Source organism: Oncorhynchus clarkii, chromosome 3 (assembly GCF_045791955.1).
Source record: "Oncorhynchus clarkii lewisi isolate Uvic-CL-2024 chromosome 3, UVic_Ocla_1.0, whole genome shotgun sequence".
NCBI lineage: Eukaryota > Metazoa > Chordata > Actinopteri > Salmoniformes > Salmonidae > Oncorhynchus > Oncorhynchus clarkii.
In genome coordinates, this window is record NC_092149.1 from 80,469,537 (window position 1) to 80,487,016 (window position 17,480).

Genomic DNA, 17,480 nt, shown 5'->3' on the forward strand with positions numbered 1-17,480 from the left:
GGTGTTGGAGAGCCAGTAGAAGATACTCATCAGTGGCATTGGAGGGCCAGTAGAAGATACTCATCAGTGGTGTTGGAGGGCCAGTAGAAGGTACTCATCAGTGGTGTAGGAGAGCCAGTAGAAGATACTCATCAGTGGTGTTGGAGGGCCAGTAGAAAGTACTCATCGGTGGTGTTGGAGGGCCAGTAGAAAGTACTCATCAGTGGTGTTGGAGGGCCAGTAGAAGGTACTCATCGGTGGTGTTGGAGGGCCAGTAGAAAGTACTCATCGGTGGTGTTGGAGGGCCAGTAGAAAGTACTCATTGGTGGTGTTGGAGGGCCAGTAGAAGGTACTCATCGGTGGTGTTGGAGGGCCAGTAGAAAGTACTCATCGGTGGTGTTGGAGGGCCAGTAGAAGGTACTCATCGGTGGTGTTGGAGGGCCAGTAGAAGGTACTCATCGGTGGTGTTGGAGGGCCAGTAGAAGATACTCATCGGTGGTGTTGGAGGGCCAGTAGAAGATACTCATTGGTGGTGTTGGAGGGCCAGTAGAAGGTACTCATCGGTGGTGTTGGAGGGCCAGTAGAAAGTACTCATCTGTGGTGTTGGAGGGCCAGTAGAAGGTACTCATCGGTGGTGTTGGAGGGCCAGTAGAAGATACTCATTGGTGGGGTTGGAGGGCCAGTAGAAAGTACTCATCGGTGGTGTTGGAGGGCCAGTAGAAGGTACTCATCGGTGGTGTTGGAGGGCCAGTAGAAAGTACTCATTGGTGGTGTTGGAGGGCCAGTAGAAGGTACTCATCGGTGGTGTTGGAGGGCCAGTAGAAAGTACTCAATCAGGCTCATGTCATCAACGTCCAATCTATCACAGACAAACAAAATGGTATGCATCACAACTAGCTAACCAGTTTGTAGCAGTCAGAGTTTCTTTAGGTGTATTTTAGTATTTAAAAAAAGTCAACTCTGGCTTTTATGTGATACAACCATCCACCTAATCTCATTCACCATAAGGTTACCTTCCACCTTTCACACTCAGAAAACCCAACAGGGAACCCCTGCTCTCAGCATCTGTGGCAAAGGATGTTTTAAATCTGAAACTCATATCAAAATGTAAGCAATTTCCATGCTGATGGACCTTCATATCAGCCTCAGTCAGAGAAGCCTCACCTGAACATTTCTGCCATCAATATTTCAGAGACATTTCATGCGAGTCTTCTTTTGACTGCTGGTGTGATGAGCTGTGATGGTGATGGATATGGTGGAGCCGTGCTCTTCTGCACTCGTAATGCAGGGCCTCATTTCACCAATAAGAAAAAATGGCCTGATGCACGCTTTCTGTGAGTACTCTTTTTGAAATGCAATTTTCAACTATAATGGAATCTGAATGAATGTGTTAACAACAATATGAGATCGTCGGGTGTAATATCCAGAATACAAGAAGTAGAAAGATAGAACAATCAGTGTTTCAGGGACCTATGGCCCTACTTTTTAATAATCAAATGGCCGTCCTCAGAGAGGTAGTTGATACATGATAGAGACCTTAGAGTAGAGGTGAGGCAAGTTTTAGTTAAACTATTCTTAGGTCTGTGAGTTCGGGAGATCTGGTTGAAAAACTACATTGACTAATTCAAACAGAGACTCTACCAATTATAATGAGTTAATTGTATGTTGAAATTGTTTTTTTTTTGCACGTTTTCTAGCTGCAAAAAATCACCCTGAAAGGTGGCACTTGATTTCCAGATGTATGTCAATTTGTTATCACCCCATAATCTGTCGCTTTAAATGTGCAGCATGCTGGCACTTCCAGTAGATCTGCAACGTTAACCCGAGTACGTTGACGTCACTAAACTTTTCCACCATATGTGTGCTGAGATGAGATGAGGGCATGAGAGGGTGGGTTGATGTGGTATCGCCGAGGACCATCTTTCAGGACAGCCCGTTAACTGTCGTGTTGTGATGTAAGTCAATTCATATTTTTTTTCATACGTTTTTGGAATTGGATTAGCCTACACTTGTTTCAATAGTTTTGTGTTTGGATGTTGATCGAGTCGCATGTTTGTGTAGCCTTTTTGTTGTTTTCTGTACAAAACACGTCCGCGCAGCCCTAGTGAAGAATAATAATGAACTTCTTGCAAGTGCAAAATATGTCGAACTTTATACATTTGCTATCAATTTATTTGTAGTGCGCATAGGTCCATTCTATTTTCACATATTCTCAATGTTACTCCGTGATGTTGACAATAAACTTTGTAGCGCGCACTCGGACAGACAGGTTTATTTGCTTCAGCGTGGATGCGAGCGTCAAGTGGCACTAAGTTTTACTGTTGGTGGACATAACGACAGAAGGCAATACTGAGTGCAATGCTACATATTTGCAATTCGTCTATTGGAATCATGTTCCACAACTGCATGCATAAATCAAGCCACCTAGACACCGTATTTCAGTGCACGCGGGAGGTGCACGCGGAAGGTACATTTTCATTATTGCAGTTTATAAAGACCATAATATAACAGTGTTATTACCAGTTGTAACGGTGTTACATAGTCATTTCACTGTGGTAAGCCATACTGCTTAAAAACAGTTGCTTATCGATTTTTCAGACTTTCAGAGAATATGTAATTGCAATACAATTATATATAGACATTTCATTAAACAGCTGATGAAAAAAATATATATAAATATATATACTACTGCCTACTACTAGGACCTATTTCAATATTGGTGATGTTGTATGTTTATTTCAGACATTTGTGACTGCAGTTGTCATTGTCACTGAGTAAGCTCTGTTTTTCACACTTTCACCATGGTACCTTCAGCAGCTTCATACTGGTCATTACTTTGCACTGTTTCATCCATGGGGGCAGTCTTTTGCATTTTGCCAAAGATCTGGATTTATTTTCTATTTATTTAAGAACAAATTCTTATTTACAATGACGGCCTACTGAGGAACACTGCTTTGTTCAGAGGCAGAATGACCGATTTTTACCTTGGGATTTGATACAGCAACCTTTCAGTTACTGGCCCAACGCTCTAACCACTAGGCTACCTGCCACCCCAATTTGTCCTCCAGTGTTTGGGGCAGTGTAGAGATACCGCAGGCACTGTAGTTTTCACCCTGAGGCTAAAGAGGAGCTCCCAATGGAAAGGACATGCAGTCCACGTTTACCTCTCAGAGAACTGTTTATTGCTCTCAGTGCCAAAATGAACTCTGTCCACTAGAGGACATGTGGCATGTCTTTTTGTGGTCATATTTCACATGGTTAATGTACTGCATGATGCTGTCTGTGTCTTTTTCACCGACCATGTCTCATACACCATTTCCATTGATGTATGTTTTGATCTCTGAAGTAGTATTGTAGTGTCTGTGGTAATTTGATGAATTGTATAGCCATTACTGCTCTGTTAAAGCTAGAAACATGAGCATTTCGCTGCACCTGCGATAACATCTGCAAATCTGTGTACACAACCAACAAATGTTGATTTGATTCGATTGATTGACTGTTTTATTAGAAACATGTCCACCTACCAAACATTGTCTGTTACAGTGACCATTACCTGAGAAACAAGGATATTTAGCCTAATGTATATGGGCAAACAATGTTTCCATTGTGAGCAACTGAAACCTGTCTTGATGCCATGTGCAATGCCTTTAGGCTCTTACACAATGAATTCTACCCCTTTTGCAAATCATTGTGAATGAGCCTTTAAAGCCCAGGATAAAGCAGAGAGCCAACTGATCTTTCTTTCAATTTTCAGTGGGCCTCCATGACCGCGAGAGAAGTAGAAGCGGTCATGGAACTCTGGGTAGGATTGCAGCGCATAGTTAAATTAAGGTCATAATATAAGCGAGGCGACAAAAAAACAACATGTTATTCAGCTAAAACCCCCTGAACTGGCATGTAGGCTAAGAATACAATGTGTCGTCACAGTTTTGCTGGGTTTAGGAACGTTCCACTGAACTATACCGTACGTAGTCATGCGGAGTTCTGTGAAGGATGCATTTGAAACAAGCATTTGAAACAAGTCAAGCACCGTCAGTCAGTGTGTTGTGTCTGCAATGGCACTTGTTTGAAGTGCAGTAGACTAGAGGGAGGAAGTCCCACAGTAATTTAGGTTGACACAGGTTTGGTATATTGACTCAACTGTAAAGTGTGCAGAAGAACATTCTATCTGATCTAGATTGACTCAACTGTAGAGTGTGCAGAATAACATCCTATCTGATCTAGATTGACTCAACTGTAGAGTGTGCAGAATAACATTCTATCTGATCTAGATTGACTCAACTGTAGAGTGTGCAGAATAACATTCTATCTGATCTAGATTGACTCAACTGTAGAGTGTGCAGAATGACATTCTATCTGATCTAGATTGACTCAACTGTAGAGTGTGCAGAATAACATTCTATCTGATCTAGATTGACTCAACCATAGAGTGTGCAGAATAACATCCTATCTGATCTAGATTGACTCAACCGTAGAGTGTGCAGAATAACATTCTATCTGATCTAGATTGACTCAACTGTAGAGTGTGCAGAATAACATTCTATCTGATCTAGATTGACTCAACTGTAGAGTGTGCAGAATGACATTCTATCTGATCTAGATTGACTCAACTGTAGAGTGTGCAGAATGACATTCTATCTGATCTAGATTGACTCAACTGTAGAGTGTGCAGAATAACATTCTATCTGATCTAGATTGACTCAACTGTAGAGTGTGCAGAATAACATTCTATCTGATCTAGATTGACTCAACCATAGAGTGTGCAGAATAACATCCTATCTGATCTAGATTGACTCAACTGTAGAGTGTGCAGAATAACATTCTATCTGATCTAGATTGACTCAACTGTAGAGTGTGCAGAATAACATTCTATCTGATCTAGATTGACTCAACCATAGAGTGTGCAGAATAACATTCTATCTGATCATCAGCGTATAGGCTAACTCAAAGCTGCCATTTTCTGCCTCTTGCTCCGTAGATCTTAGTCTTGACAAGCCTAAATGTTTTATGGTAAGTTGATGGATTTTATTTCATTTTATGTTTTAAATGTTAGAGAATGCTGTGTCATCAAAATTACATTTTATTCAGTGACTAATTGATATTGACTTAAAGAGAATGAACAGGATCTTAAACACTTACAAATAGGTCATAATATATTGTACAAATTCAAATTTATAACAAAAACAAATTGCAGGATCTTAAAAAAAAGAATTGCAGGACGTAACATATAAGAAATGGATGATTTGGCCAATCTTCTTCTTCGGGTACCTGTTTTGGCTTGTTACCACTGCTTTCAAAACTACTGACTGAAATGATACAAAAACATTTATAATGCATCTTTAATAGTTTTGTCACTTAGCCATTGTGCCAGGGTTGAGGATTTCCCTTTGCCCAACCTTACAGCAACAACAGTATTCTCCTCAGTGTACTCAGTCAACACTTTCAGTGGTCTTTCCAGTCTGTCTGAGTCTTAGACCATACTCACGCGGACTGATAACATCATCGCATTCAGCCGATGCTTACTATCCCTCACTGTCAGTGAGATCTCACTGAGATCTCCATCACTCCAAGCCTTGGAGCTGCCTCTGTCACTTACGCATTCTATTGATCAGAGTTGACTTTTAACCCCATCCTTATAACAGAAAAAAATCTATCTTGAACCAAATAGGCCCACTCCTAATGTGACTAGTAATTGAGGTAAACTTAAAAGGTGATGGACACTCAGTGGAGAACCTGCATTCATCTCAAAGAAATGCTAATAACTAATATCATGTCTGCGTGCAGGCAATAATGACACGTCTAAATTGTTCTTTCTTTAATGGAGGACAGTGTGTGGCAGGAGCGAGTCAGTGAAACAGAGACTTTTGATGTTTTTTGTCTTGCTTGACTTGTGCATTGACTCCCTGAAATGTCAAAGCTTTGAATTTCAGACGTAATGAGTTAATTAATCCTCTCTGCACTTATTACACATCTCAATTAATCATTGCCCCTTGCCAATGATGTGGTGGAAAGTTATTAGGTCTTGTAATATTCCCCCTTCGGTGATTATAAAGTATTTTGTCTTAACTGTTCCAGGCAGATGGGCATTGTTGTTATTGAATAAAGACTTTCCAAGCTGTGATGGGAGCCTTTGTTATTCAAACAATGTATGGAACTGGAAGTATTTTAGAACCACCCGAGCTACTGTGTCAAAGATAATACTGCTCAACTCCCAGGCACACTTTATAATGTATTTTCACAGTCAATGTTTTCTTAATGTCTCAATTGACTGCACTTTTGTGTGTTTTCTACTTCTGTACAAATACTTTGCATGGGAAAGCATTGTAAAACATCACAGACTGAGTTGTAAAAGAGTAGTACATTTCTAAAAATACATTTTTGTGTGAAATCATGTTGGAATGAAAACATTCTAATATTCATGACCTCATAGAAAAAAAGTATTGTGAATGCAGTAAAGAACCACAGGGATGCTGGCCCTTGTTGACTCCAAAGCTCGCCACATTTGTGTCAAGTTGTTTGGATGTCCTTTTTTTTGTGGTGGACCATTCTTGATAAACACAGGAAACTGTTGAGGGTGAAAAACCCAGCGGCGTTGCAGTTCTTCACACAAACCCGTGTGCCTGGAACCTACTACCATAACCTGTTCAAAGGCACTTCAATATTTTGTCTTGCCCTTTCACCCCTCTCAATGGCACGTATACACATACACCATGTCTGAAAGCTTAAACATCCTTCTTTAACCTGGCTCCTCCCATTAATCTACACCGATTGATGTGGATTTAACAAGTGACATCAAGAAGTGATCATAGCTTTCACCTGGTCAGTCTGTGTCATGGAAAGAGCATGTGTTCTTATTGTTTTGTATACTCAATGTAAATATATATGTTATCCACCGTATAATAAGACATTTAACAGCACATACATGACAAGTAAATAAGCATTATACCTTGTTGGTGTTAAATATGTTAATTAAATATCTTACAATGTCCTTGTTATTAACGTATTTCATGTGTACCGCTACATTCTTTGGTCTGGTACTAAATGTGTAATATTCTCTGAGCACAGCCAGACTGTCGGGATGTCCTTTAAAAACAAGCTCTCAACCGTTTGATCTCCAAGGAAGTGGTGACCACTGTACAAGGGCGGTCAGAGACACAATATATCACTTAACATAGATTCTGGTGTTCCAGCATCAGCGGGGAAATGGCTTTGTAAGATTTCATAATTTGTGAGACCATACCAGAGCAACCAGAAATGAATTCTTAGAGCATTGTAATACAGTGGCAGCATGCTATGCTAAGTTAAGTATAACTATAATAAATCTAAGATGTATCAAACCAGTTGTATGCAGCTCAGGGCTCATGTTATGCATTTGGCTAGATGTCAAGATCAGCTTTTTGGTTACAACAGAGACATTCAGTCCCCTCCTGGATCAAGATCTCTGTTGCCTAAATAGTTTTGTGTCAAAGACCTTCCCTCTCGGTCTCGAAGTGAGCCCCACCTCAGTAGGCTAGGTCCTGGGTACTCGTACCAGATCCGTCTCAGCGGAGGCGGGATGTCCATTAATTCAGAGTTGAACATCGGCACACGCGTTCAAAAGTCCTCCACGTGCTTTCCAGTCTTTGTTCATATCAGACACAGCTAAGTCATTGTTAGCAAAGAAAGGTTTACAAAGGCCTACACTTTGGAGCTGCTTGCTTGTCAAGACATGAACATTATTTACACAAATCACTGGTTAAATACAAAGTGAATATTGTAATAATGCTATTCTGTAGTCTAGCACTATATAATTGTTTAAAAAACAGATTAATTCCTGAAGTCGTTCATTTATCAGCTGAACATGAACTGTTGGGTGAAAATAACAGCAACTCCTCATACATATAGATGATTGCTGCTCAGAAAGAAATGTGTTCTAATAATCCCAGTCACTGCATAACATTCCTAAATGCAATCTTCGGGAAAATACAACAGTTTTGATGGTAATTACTGAAAAGAGGGGGATCCCAGCTGCATCAGACAGGTGATCATGCTTCAGTCATGTAGCCACCACGCTAATCTGAAAACAAGACTCCCCAAATTTTATCAGCATATCGATTGCGCAACCAGGGGAGGAAAGACCTTGGACCATTGTTACTCTAACTTCCGCAACGCATATAAGGCCCTGCCCCGCCCCCCTTTCGGAAAAGCTGACCACGACTCCATTTTGTTGATCCCTGCCTACAGACAGAAACTAAAACAAGAGGCTCCCACGCTGAGGTCTGTCCAACGCTGGTCCGACCAAGCTGACTCCACACTCCAAGACTGCTTCCATCACGTGGACTGGGAGATGTTTCGTATTGCGTCAGATAACAACATTGACGAATACGCTGATTCGGTGTGCGAGTTCATTAGAACGTGCGTTGAAGATGTCGTTCCCATAGCAACGATTAAAACATTCCCTAACCAGAAACCGTGGATTGATGGCAGCATTCGTGTGAAACTGAAAGCGCGAACCACTGCTTTTAATCAGGGCAAGGTGTCTGGTAACATGACCGAATACAAACAGTGCAGCTATTCCCTCCGCAAGGCTATCAAACAAGCTAAGCGCCAGTACAGAGACAAAGTAGAATCTCAATTCAACAGCTCAGACACAAGAGGCATGTGGCAGGGTCTACAGTCAATCACGGACTACAGGAAGAAACCCAGCCCAGTCACGGACCAGGATGTCTTGCTCCCAGGCAGACTAAATAACTTTTTTGCCCGCTTTGAGGACAATACAGTGCCACTGACACGGCCTGCAACGAAAACATGCGGTCTCTCCTTCACTGCAGCCGAGGTGAGTAAGACATTTAAACGTGTTAACCCTCGCAAGGCTGCAGGCCCAGATGGCATCCCCAGCCGCGCCCTCAGAGCATGCGCAGACCAGCTGGCCGGTGTGTTTACGGACATATTCAATCAATCCCTATACCAGTCTGCTGTTCCCACATGCTTCAAGAGGGCCACCATTGTTCCTGTTCCCAAGAAAGCTAAGGTAACTGAGCTAAACGACTACCGCCCCGTAGCACTCACATCCGTCATCATGAAGTGCTTTGAGAGACTAGTCAAGGACCATATCACCTCCACCCTACCTGACACCCTAGACCCACTCCAATTTGCTTACCGCCCAAATAGGTCTACAGACGATGCAATCTCAACCACACTGCACACTGCCCTAACCCATCTGGACAAGAGGAATACCTATGTGAGAATGCTGTTCATCGACTACAGCTCGGCATTCAACACCATAGTACCCTCCAAGCTCGTCATCAAGCTCGAGACCCTGGGTCTCGACCCCGCCTTGTGCAACTGGGTACTGGACTTCCTGACGGGCCGCCCCCAGGTGGTGAGGGTAGGCAACAACATCTCCTCCCCGCTGATCCTCAACACTGGGGCCCCACAAGGTTGCGTTCTGAGCCCTCTCCTGTACTCCCTGTTCACCCACGACTGCGTGGCCACGCACGCCTCCAACTCAATCATCAAGTTTGCGGACGACACAACAGTGGTAGGCTTGATTACCAACAACGATGAGACGGCCTACAGGGAGGAGGTGAGGGCCCTCGGAGTGTGGTGTCAGGAAAACAACCTCACACTCAACGTCAACAAAACTAAGGAGATGATTGTGGACTTCAGGAAACAGCAGAGGGAACACCCCCCTATCCACATCGATGGAACAGTAGTGGAGAGGGTAGCAAGTTTTAAGTTCCTCGGCATACACATCACAGACAAACTGAATTGGTCCACTCACACAGACAGCATCGTGAAGAAGGCGCAGCAGCGCCTCTTCAACCTCAGGAGGCTGAAGAAATTCGGCTTGTCACCAAAAGCACTCACAAACTTCTACAGATGCACAATCGAGAGCATCCTGGCGGGCTGTATCACCGCCTGGTATGGCAACTGCACCGCCCTCAACCGTAAGGCTCTCCAGAGGGTAGTGAGGTCTGCACAACGCATCACCGGGGGCAAACTACCTGCCCTCCAGGACACCTACACCACCCGATGTCACAGGAAGGCCATAAAGATCATCAAGGACATCAACCACCCGAGCCACTGCCTGTTCACCCCGCTATCATCCAGAAGGCGAGGTCAGTACAGGTGCATCAAAGCTGGGACCGAGAGACTGAAAAACAGCTTCTATCTCAAGGCCATCAGACTGTTAAACAGCCACCACTAACACTGAGTGGCTGCTGCCAACACACTGACACTGACTCAACTCCAGCCACTTTAATAATGGGAATTGATGGGAAATGATGTAAATATATCACTAGCCACTTTAAACAATGCTACCTTATATAAATGTTACTTACCCTACATTATTCATCTCATATGCATACGTATATACTGTACTCTATATCATCGACGGTATCCTTATGTAATACATGTATCACTAGCCACTTTATACTATACTATGCCACTTTGTTTACATACTCATCTCATTTGTACATACTGTACCCGATACCATCTACTGTATCTTGCCTATGCTGCTCTGTACCATCACTCATTCATATATCCTTATGTACATATTATGTTTCCCCTTACACTGTGTACAAGACAGTAGTTTTGGAATTGTTAGTTAGATTACTTGTTATTACTGCATTGTCGGAACTAGAAGCACAAGCATTTCGCTACACTCGCATTAACATCTGCTAACCATGTGTATGTGACAAATAAAATTTGATTTGATTTGATTTGATTTGCATCAGACAGGTGATCATGCTTCAGTCATGTAGCCACCATGCTGCATCAGACAGGTGATCATGATTCAGTCATGTAGCCACCATGCTGCATCAGACAGGTGATCATGCTTCAGTCATGTAGCCACCATGCTGCATCAGACAGGTGATCATGCTTCAGTCATGTAGCCACCATGCTGCATCAGACAGGTGATCATGCTTCAGTCATGTAGCCACCATGCTGCATCAGACATGTGATCATGCTTCAGTCATGTAGCCACCATGCTGCATCAGACAGGTGATCATGCTTCAGTCATGTAGCCACCATGCTGCATCAGACAGGTGATCATGCTTCAGTCATGTAGCCACCATGCTGCATCAGACAGGTGATCATGCTTCAGTCATGTAGCCACCATGCTGCATCAGACAGGTGATCATGCTTCAGTCATGTAGCCACCATGCTGCATCAGACAGGTGATAATGCTTATTTCTAAAATGGCACAACTGCCTGATAATATGGACCATGTACAAGCCCCAAAGATTTTCATCAATATGTTATTGGGCACATTTCTGGAGGGGAACATTACATTTTAAAATGGTTTAATATAGGCTATAATGTATGTCATCATTGAGGGGGGGGGGGGGGGGGGGGGGGGGTATTTTTGTTTTCTAAACAATCAGTGTAAATATCAGATTTTATGGTAGGCTATAAAAGGTACTGGCCCAGACTGCAAATGAAACATGAGATCACCAACGATTTAAATTCTGCGTGCAAAACTAGCTTTTCATTTGATCTTGGCCCTGGCCAGTAATTTTCTCATTTGGGCCACTGTCAAATTTACAATGACTTATAGCGACCTTTAATAAAATGACTCTTGTTGACTTCATGCATATTTGGAATTGAACGTTCACTCTGCAGCACATTTTCCTCACACATGTCCTTGTAAACTGCAGTGTATTAACGAAGCAACTAAATATAAGCGTTGTAATTATTTATTTTTACCCCTAATCTTTGACAGTAACATAAATAAACGTTTAATAGTTTGGTGTCAAAGGTGATGTAAAGCTTAATAAAAATACAGACTGTCATCATGGTTATATGATGTCAGGTCTATATTGGTGTCTCGATTCAGTCAAGCCTGCATGGCATTTTCCCCTATGGTTTAAACAGAATCACAAAATGGTTGTGGGGACTGCAAGAACCTATTTTTACTAGTTTAGCTAGTTTTCATTAGACGTGTGTGTTTTTTTTATAAAAACAATTATTTCACCTTTATTTAACCAGTTCGGCAAGTTGAGAACAAGTTCTCATTTACAATTGCGACCTGGCCAAGATAAAGCAAAGCAGTTCGACACATACAACAACACAGAGTTACACATGGAGTAAAACAAACATACAGTCAATAATACAGTATAAACAAGTCTATATACGATGTGAGCAAATGAGGTGAGATAAGGGAGGTAAAGGCAAAAAAAGGCCATGGTGGCAAAGTAAATACAATATAGCAAGTAAAACACTGGAATGGTAGATTTGCAGTGGAAGAATGTGCAAAGTAGAAATACAAATAATGGAGTGCAAAGGAGCAAAATCAATAAATAAATAAAATAAATATAGTAGGGAAAGAGGTAGTTGTTTGGGCTAAATTATAGATGGGCTATGTACAGGTGCAGTAATATGTGAGCTGCTCTGACAGTTGGTGCTTAAAGCTAGTGAGGGAGATAAGTGTTTCCAGTTTCAGAGATTTTTGTAGTTCGTTCCAGTCATTGGCAGCAGAGAAGTGGAAGGAGAGGCGGCCAAAGAAAGAATTGGTTTTGGGGGTGACCAGAGAGATATACCTGCTGGAGCGCGTGCTACAGGTGGGTGATGCTATGGTGACCAGCGAGCTGAGATAAGGGGGGACTTTACCTAGCAGGGTCTTGTAGATGACATGGAGCCAGTGGGTTTGGCGACGAGTATGAAGCGAGGGCCAGCCAATGAGAGCGTACAGGTCGCAATTGTGGGTAGTATATGGGGCTTTAGTGACAAAACGGATTGCACTGTGATAGACTGCATCCAATTTGTTGAGTAGAGTATTGGAGGCTATTTTGTTTATGACACCGCCGAAGTCGAGGATTGGTAGGATGGTCAGTTTTACAAGGGTATGTTTGGCAGCATGAGTGAAGGATGCTTTGTTGCGAAATAGGAAGCTAATTCTAGATTTAACTTTGGATTGGAGATGTTTGATGTGGGTCTGGAAGGAGAGTTTACAGTCTAACCAGACACCTAGGTATTTGTAGTTGTCCACGTATTCTAAGTCAGAGCCGTCCAGAGTAGTGATGTTGGACAGGCGGGCAGGTGCAGGCAGCGATCGGTTGAAGAGCATGCATTTAGTTTTACTTGTATTTAAGAGCAATTGGAGGCCACGGAAGGAGAGTTGTATGGCATTGAAGCTTGCCTGGAGGGTTGTTAACACAGTGTCCAAAGAAGGGCCAGAAGTATACAGAATGGTGTTGTCTGCGTAGAGGTGGATCAGAGACTCACCAGCAGCAAGAGCGACATCATTGAAGTATACAGAGAAGAGAGTCGGTCCAAGAATGGGGGACCCTGTGGCACCCCCATAGAGACTGCCAGAGGTCCAGACAGCAGACCCTCCGATTTGACACACTGAACTCTATCAGAGAAGTAGTTGGTGAACCAGGCGAGGCAATCATTTGAGAAACCAAGGCTGTCGAGTCTGCCGATGAGGATGTGGTGATTGACAGAGTCGAAAGCCTTGGCCAGATCAATGAATACGGCTGCACAGTAATGTTTCTTATCGATGGCGGCTAAGATATCGTTTAGGACCTTGAGCGTGGTTGAGGTGCACCCATGACCAGCTCTGAAACAAGATTGCATAGCAGAGAAGGTATGGTGAGATTCGAAATGGTCGGTAATCTGTTTGTTGACTTGGCTTTCGAAGACCTTAGAAAGGCAGGGTAGGATAGATATAGGTCTGTAGCAGTTCGTGTCAAGAGTGTGTCTGCCTTTGAAGAGGGGGATGACCGCAGCTGCTTTCCAATCTTTGGGAATCTCAGACGACACGAAAGAGAGGTTGAACAGGCTAGTAATAGGGGTGGCAACAATTTCCGCAGATCATTTTCGAAAGAAATGGTCCAGATTGTCTAGCCCAGCTGATTTGTAGGGGTCCAGATTTTGCAGCTCTTTCAGAACATCAGCTGACTGGATTTGGGAGAAGGAGAAATGGGGAAGGCTTGGGCGAGTTGCTGTGGGGGGTGCAGTGCTGTTGACCGGGGTAGGAGTAGCCAGGTGGAAAGCATGGCCAGCCGTAGAAAAATGCTTATTGAAATTCTCAATTATTGTGGATTTATCAGTGGTGACAGTGTTTCCTATCTTCAGTGCAGTGGGCAGCTGGGAGGAGGTGTTCTTATTCTCCATGGACTTTACAGTGTCCCAGAACTTTTTTGAGTTAGTGTTGCAGGAAGCAAATTTCTGCTTGAAAAAGCTAGCCTTGGCTTTTCTAACTGCCTGTGTATAATGGTTTCTAGCTTCCCTGAACAGCTGCATATCACGTGGGCTGTTCGATGCTAATGCAGAACGCCATAGGATGTGTGTGGGCAGTAGTTTGTAAACAAAGATAAGCTGTGCAATGGAAGGTTTAAATGGATTCCAAATCCACCTGCCCTGTCTCTTATGACAACGCTTAGCCTCAGGTTGCACACATTTTTTTTTTCAGTCACTTAACTATTTAACAGCAGATTTATCAGAAAAGAATGCCTTTCCAAAAAAAACTTCCAATCATGTGTAATTTCTGTAAATGCAATTTTGATAAGCTTGTTGAGATGGGACCAACCTGCTTGCTAAATGAATAATTTTCTCATGCAGAATGTCTCAGAACCTATAAATACTGTGTATTTGGTTGGTCCTAAACTCCTGTGGGCATATTCTGTGTTTAGACCAAGAGAATTTGCCAGGGCTGAATGGGGTGCTTGAGATCAGCATTTGTTCCAGGTTATTTGGACATATCAGGATTGGGTGAAGACAGTTTTTACACTGCTTCACCTCGAGTGAGCCCACACGAATAGGGGGGGACTTTGTTTTTGCCACAACTCTCAATTTCTAACACGTATGAACACAGAAGTTAATCTTGCAGCTGAACAAATTCTGTGAGATTAAACCTCCTGGGTTAACAGAGATTAGAATTGGATGTAGCCTAAAATATTAAACACTGCAGACCTTTCCATTCATGACCATTTTGGAGGAGCACTGCCTACTGTCACAGTTCAGAATGGTGTAGTAGGCAATACACAGCTAAGGCAGAGAGGAAGTACATGATAAATGTTGTACAGTTTTCACATTTAGCAGACACTCTTATCCAGAGCGACTTACAGTAGTGAGTTAATACATTTTGATACTGGTCCCCTGTGGGAATTGAACCCACAACCCCGGCGTTGCAAGCATCATGCACTACCAACTGAGCCTATAAACAGTTTGTTACTGCTTGTTTTTAGGGAAACAAATTCCCACATTTTCAAGTTCCCATGTTTTGTGTTTTTGAGATGTTACAATGTCTTTTACTTCCTTAACCCTGATGTTTACTGTCATCTTGAATCCATGCTAAGGCCAATCCCACCACTATAACTAAGTTAGAGTAGTCGCCATGAAGTTAAATTGATAAGGCTGTTAATTGTAGAATTGATCAGGCTGTTGATTGTGGCCTGTGGAATGTTGTCCCACTCCTCTTCAATGGCTGTGCAAAGTTTCTGGAAATTGGCGGGAACTGTAAAACAGTTTCTGACAGTTTGTGTAGAAATTCTTCGGTTGTGCAAACTCACAGTTTCATCCGCTGTTTGGGTTGCTGGTCTCAGACCATCCCACAGGCGAAGAAGCCGGATGTGGAGGTCCTGGGCTGGCATGGTAACATTTGGTCTGCGGTTGTGAGGCCGGTTGGACGTACTGCCAAATTCTCTAAAATGATGCTTTAGGCAGCATATGGTAGAAAAATTAACATTCAATTCTCTGACAACACCTCTGGTGTACATTCCTGCAGTCAGCATGCCAATTGCATGCTCCCTCAAAACTTGAGACATCTGTGGCATTGTGTTGTGTGACAAAACTTAACATTTTAGAGTGGCCTTTTGAGAGAAATAAGCTTTTTGTGCATATGGAACATTTCTGGGATCTTTTATTTCCACACATGAAACATGGGATCAACATTTTACATGTTGCCTGTATATTTTTGTTTAGTATATTATTTGCGAGGAAGTTGCTACCATTTAAAAGTTTTGCTACCATTTATTTACAAGCTGCTGATGTCATCAATGATAATCTTATGGAGTTGTGTTGTAAATCACATCAAGAAAGAACGTTCACCTCTTTTCACTGTTTTAATGTCGACCACTTATTGTCAAAACAAACTCACAGCAATTGAATATCAATGAGTTTCAAACAGTCACATCGTGGACATGGTTATACTTTTGAATTAATTAATAACAGTCTCCAAAATGTAATTTGTTGATGAATGTGTTATTGCTTTTTTTAATTGATGAGGTAATAGAATATGGAACATAGCATTGCACAATTAGCTAGTTAGAATTCAAGATGGCTGCCTGTTCTAGATTAGTTTGTGTTGTACATCTCTGCTGTACCAGAAGCTGCAACCTTCCCTACACTTCCTTATCAAGAACAGCTTTTTCCAAGGATTCACATATGTCTATCTCATTTCTGTTATGGTTAGTATTGAGTGCATTAAGGCTATGCTTGAGGCTGTTTTGCAGTGTTAGATCAAAGTATGCTGTGTTAGATCAATCTATGCTGTGTTAGATCAATCTATGTCGTGTTAGATCAATCTATGCTGTGTTAGATCAATCTATGCTGTGTTAGATCAATCTATGCTGTGTTAGATCTGTTTTGATCTGGATTCAAAGGTTGAGTGTTTTTATCTCTTGTTCCCTTGTAATCGTGTTGCCCTCAAAACATAATTTTTTCCGTTGGAATGTTTATTTTTTACTCAAACAGACCTTGTAAAGGTCTGAGTTTTTAGTTCTCAGATCTCTTGTAGTATAGTGTGAGAACTTTATTACTTAGCCACCCATCGTGGAGTTGATTACGTGTCAAGTGTCTGCATTCATGGTAGCCTGGCAGACATTCCCTTCGTTCAGCTCCACAGGAGTTGACGAACAGCGTTCGGAGCTGACGGCTCACAGAACCCAGCTAAGCAGAGCTAAGAAACAGTCTGGCATTGGCGGCACTGACATTACGACTGCTGGAAACACAGCAAGGCATGTCTTTTGTAGACCAACACCCCTTGAGAAATGACCGGCATGTATTTCTGAAAAGTTTCTCTTTCTATTTTGGTCAAAGAGAGCTTCTGAGAAGGAATCGATTTGTGAAAATATCACACTATGTGCAAAATGGCAGCCTTTAATGTCCACATGATTCCGTAATGACTTTGTATGTCTCTTTTATTTCTAGCAGCGTGCCATTCATATCACACTCATTAGTCTTGATTTCCCATTCATTTTCAAGCTCCCCAGCCTTGCGGCGCTTTGGCATTTTTCATAGCTTCTGACAACATGCCTGTAGTATCCTACTGCTCGTAATGAATCTGAGAATTATCTGTATTTTATTGGTTTGTTTAGTGCTTTAGGGGGAAAGGGCTGATAGCTCCATTCGTCCTCTATGGGCCAGACTGCATATCTCATCGTGGCAGGCCTGAAACGTCTTTGGGTCATATATTTTGGCAAGGCTGCAGACGGTGTGATACATAACTTAGGTCCGATAAGTAAGTTATTCATTCTGGTTCCCTCAATCAGTCAAGGCTAGAGAGAACTCCC

The 17,480-nt window shown here is 42.4% G+C and overlaps 1 protein-coding gene across 5 annotated transcripts in view; it reads left to right on the top strand.

The window, feature by feature from the left end:
- The first annotated feature begins 1,843 nt into the window (after positions 1-1,843).
- Positions 1,844-17,480, top strand: part of LOC139406173 (PTB domain-containing engulfment adapter protein 1-like) — a 152,540-nt gene continuing 136,903 nt past the window's right edge. The window contains exon 1 of one of the 5 annotated variants that reach the window (XM_071148670.1): positions 1,844-1,934. The gene's annotated coding sequence lies outside the window, so the exon portion shown is untranslated. The remainder of the gene's footprint in view (positions 1,935-17,480) is intronic. The other 4 variants (XM_071148668.1, XM_071148664.1, XM_071148665.1 and 1 more) reach the window with 4 other exon arrangements.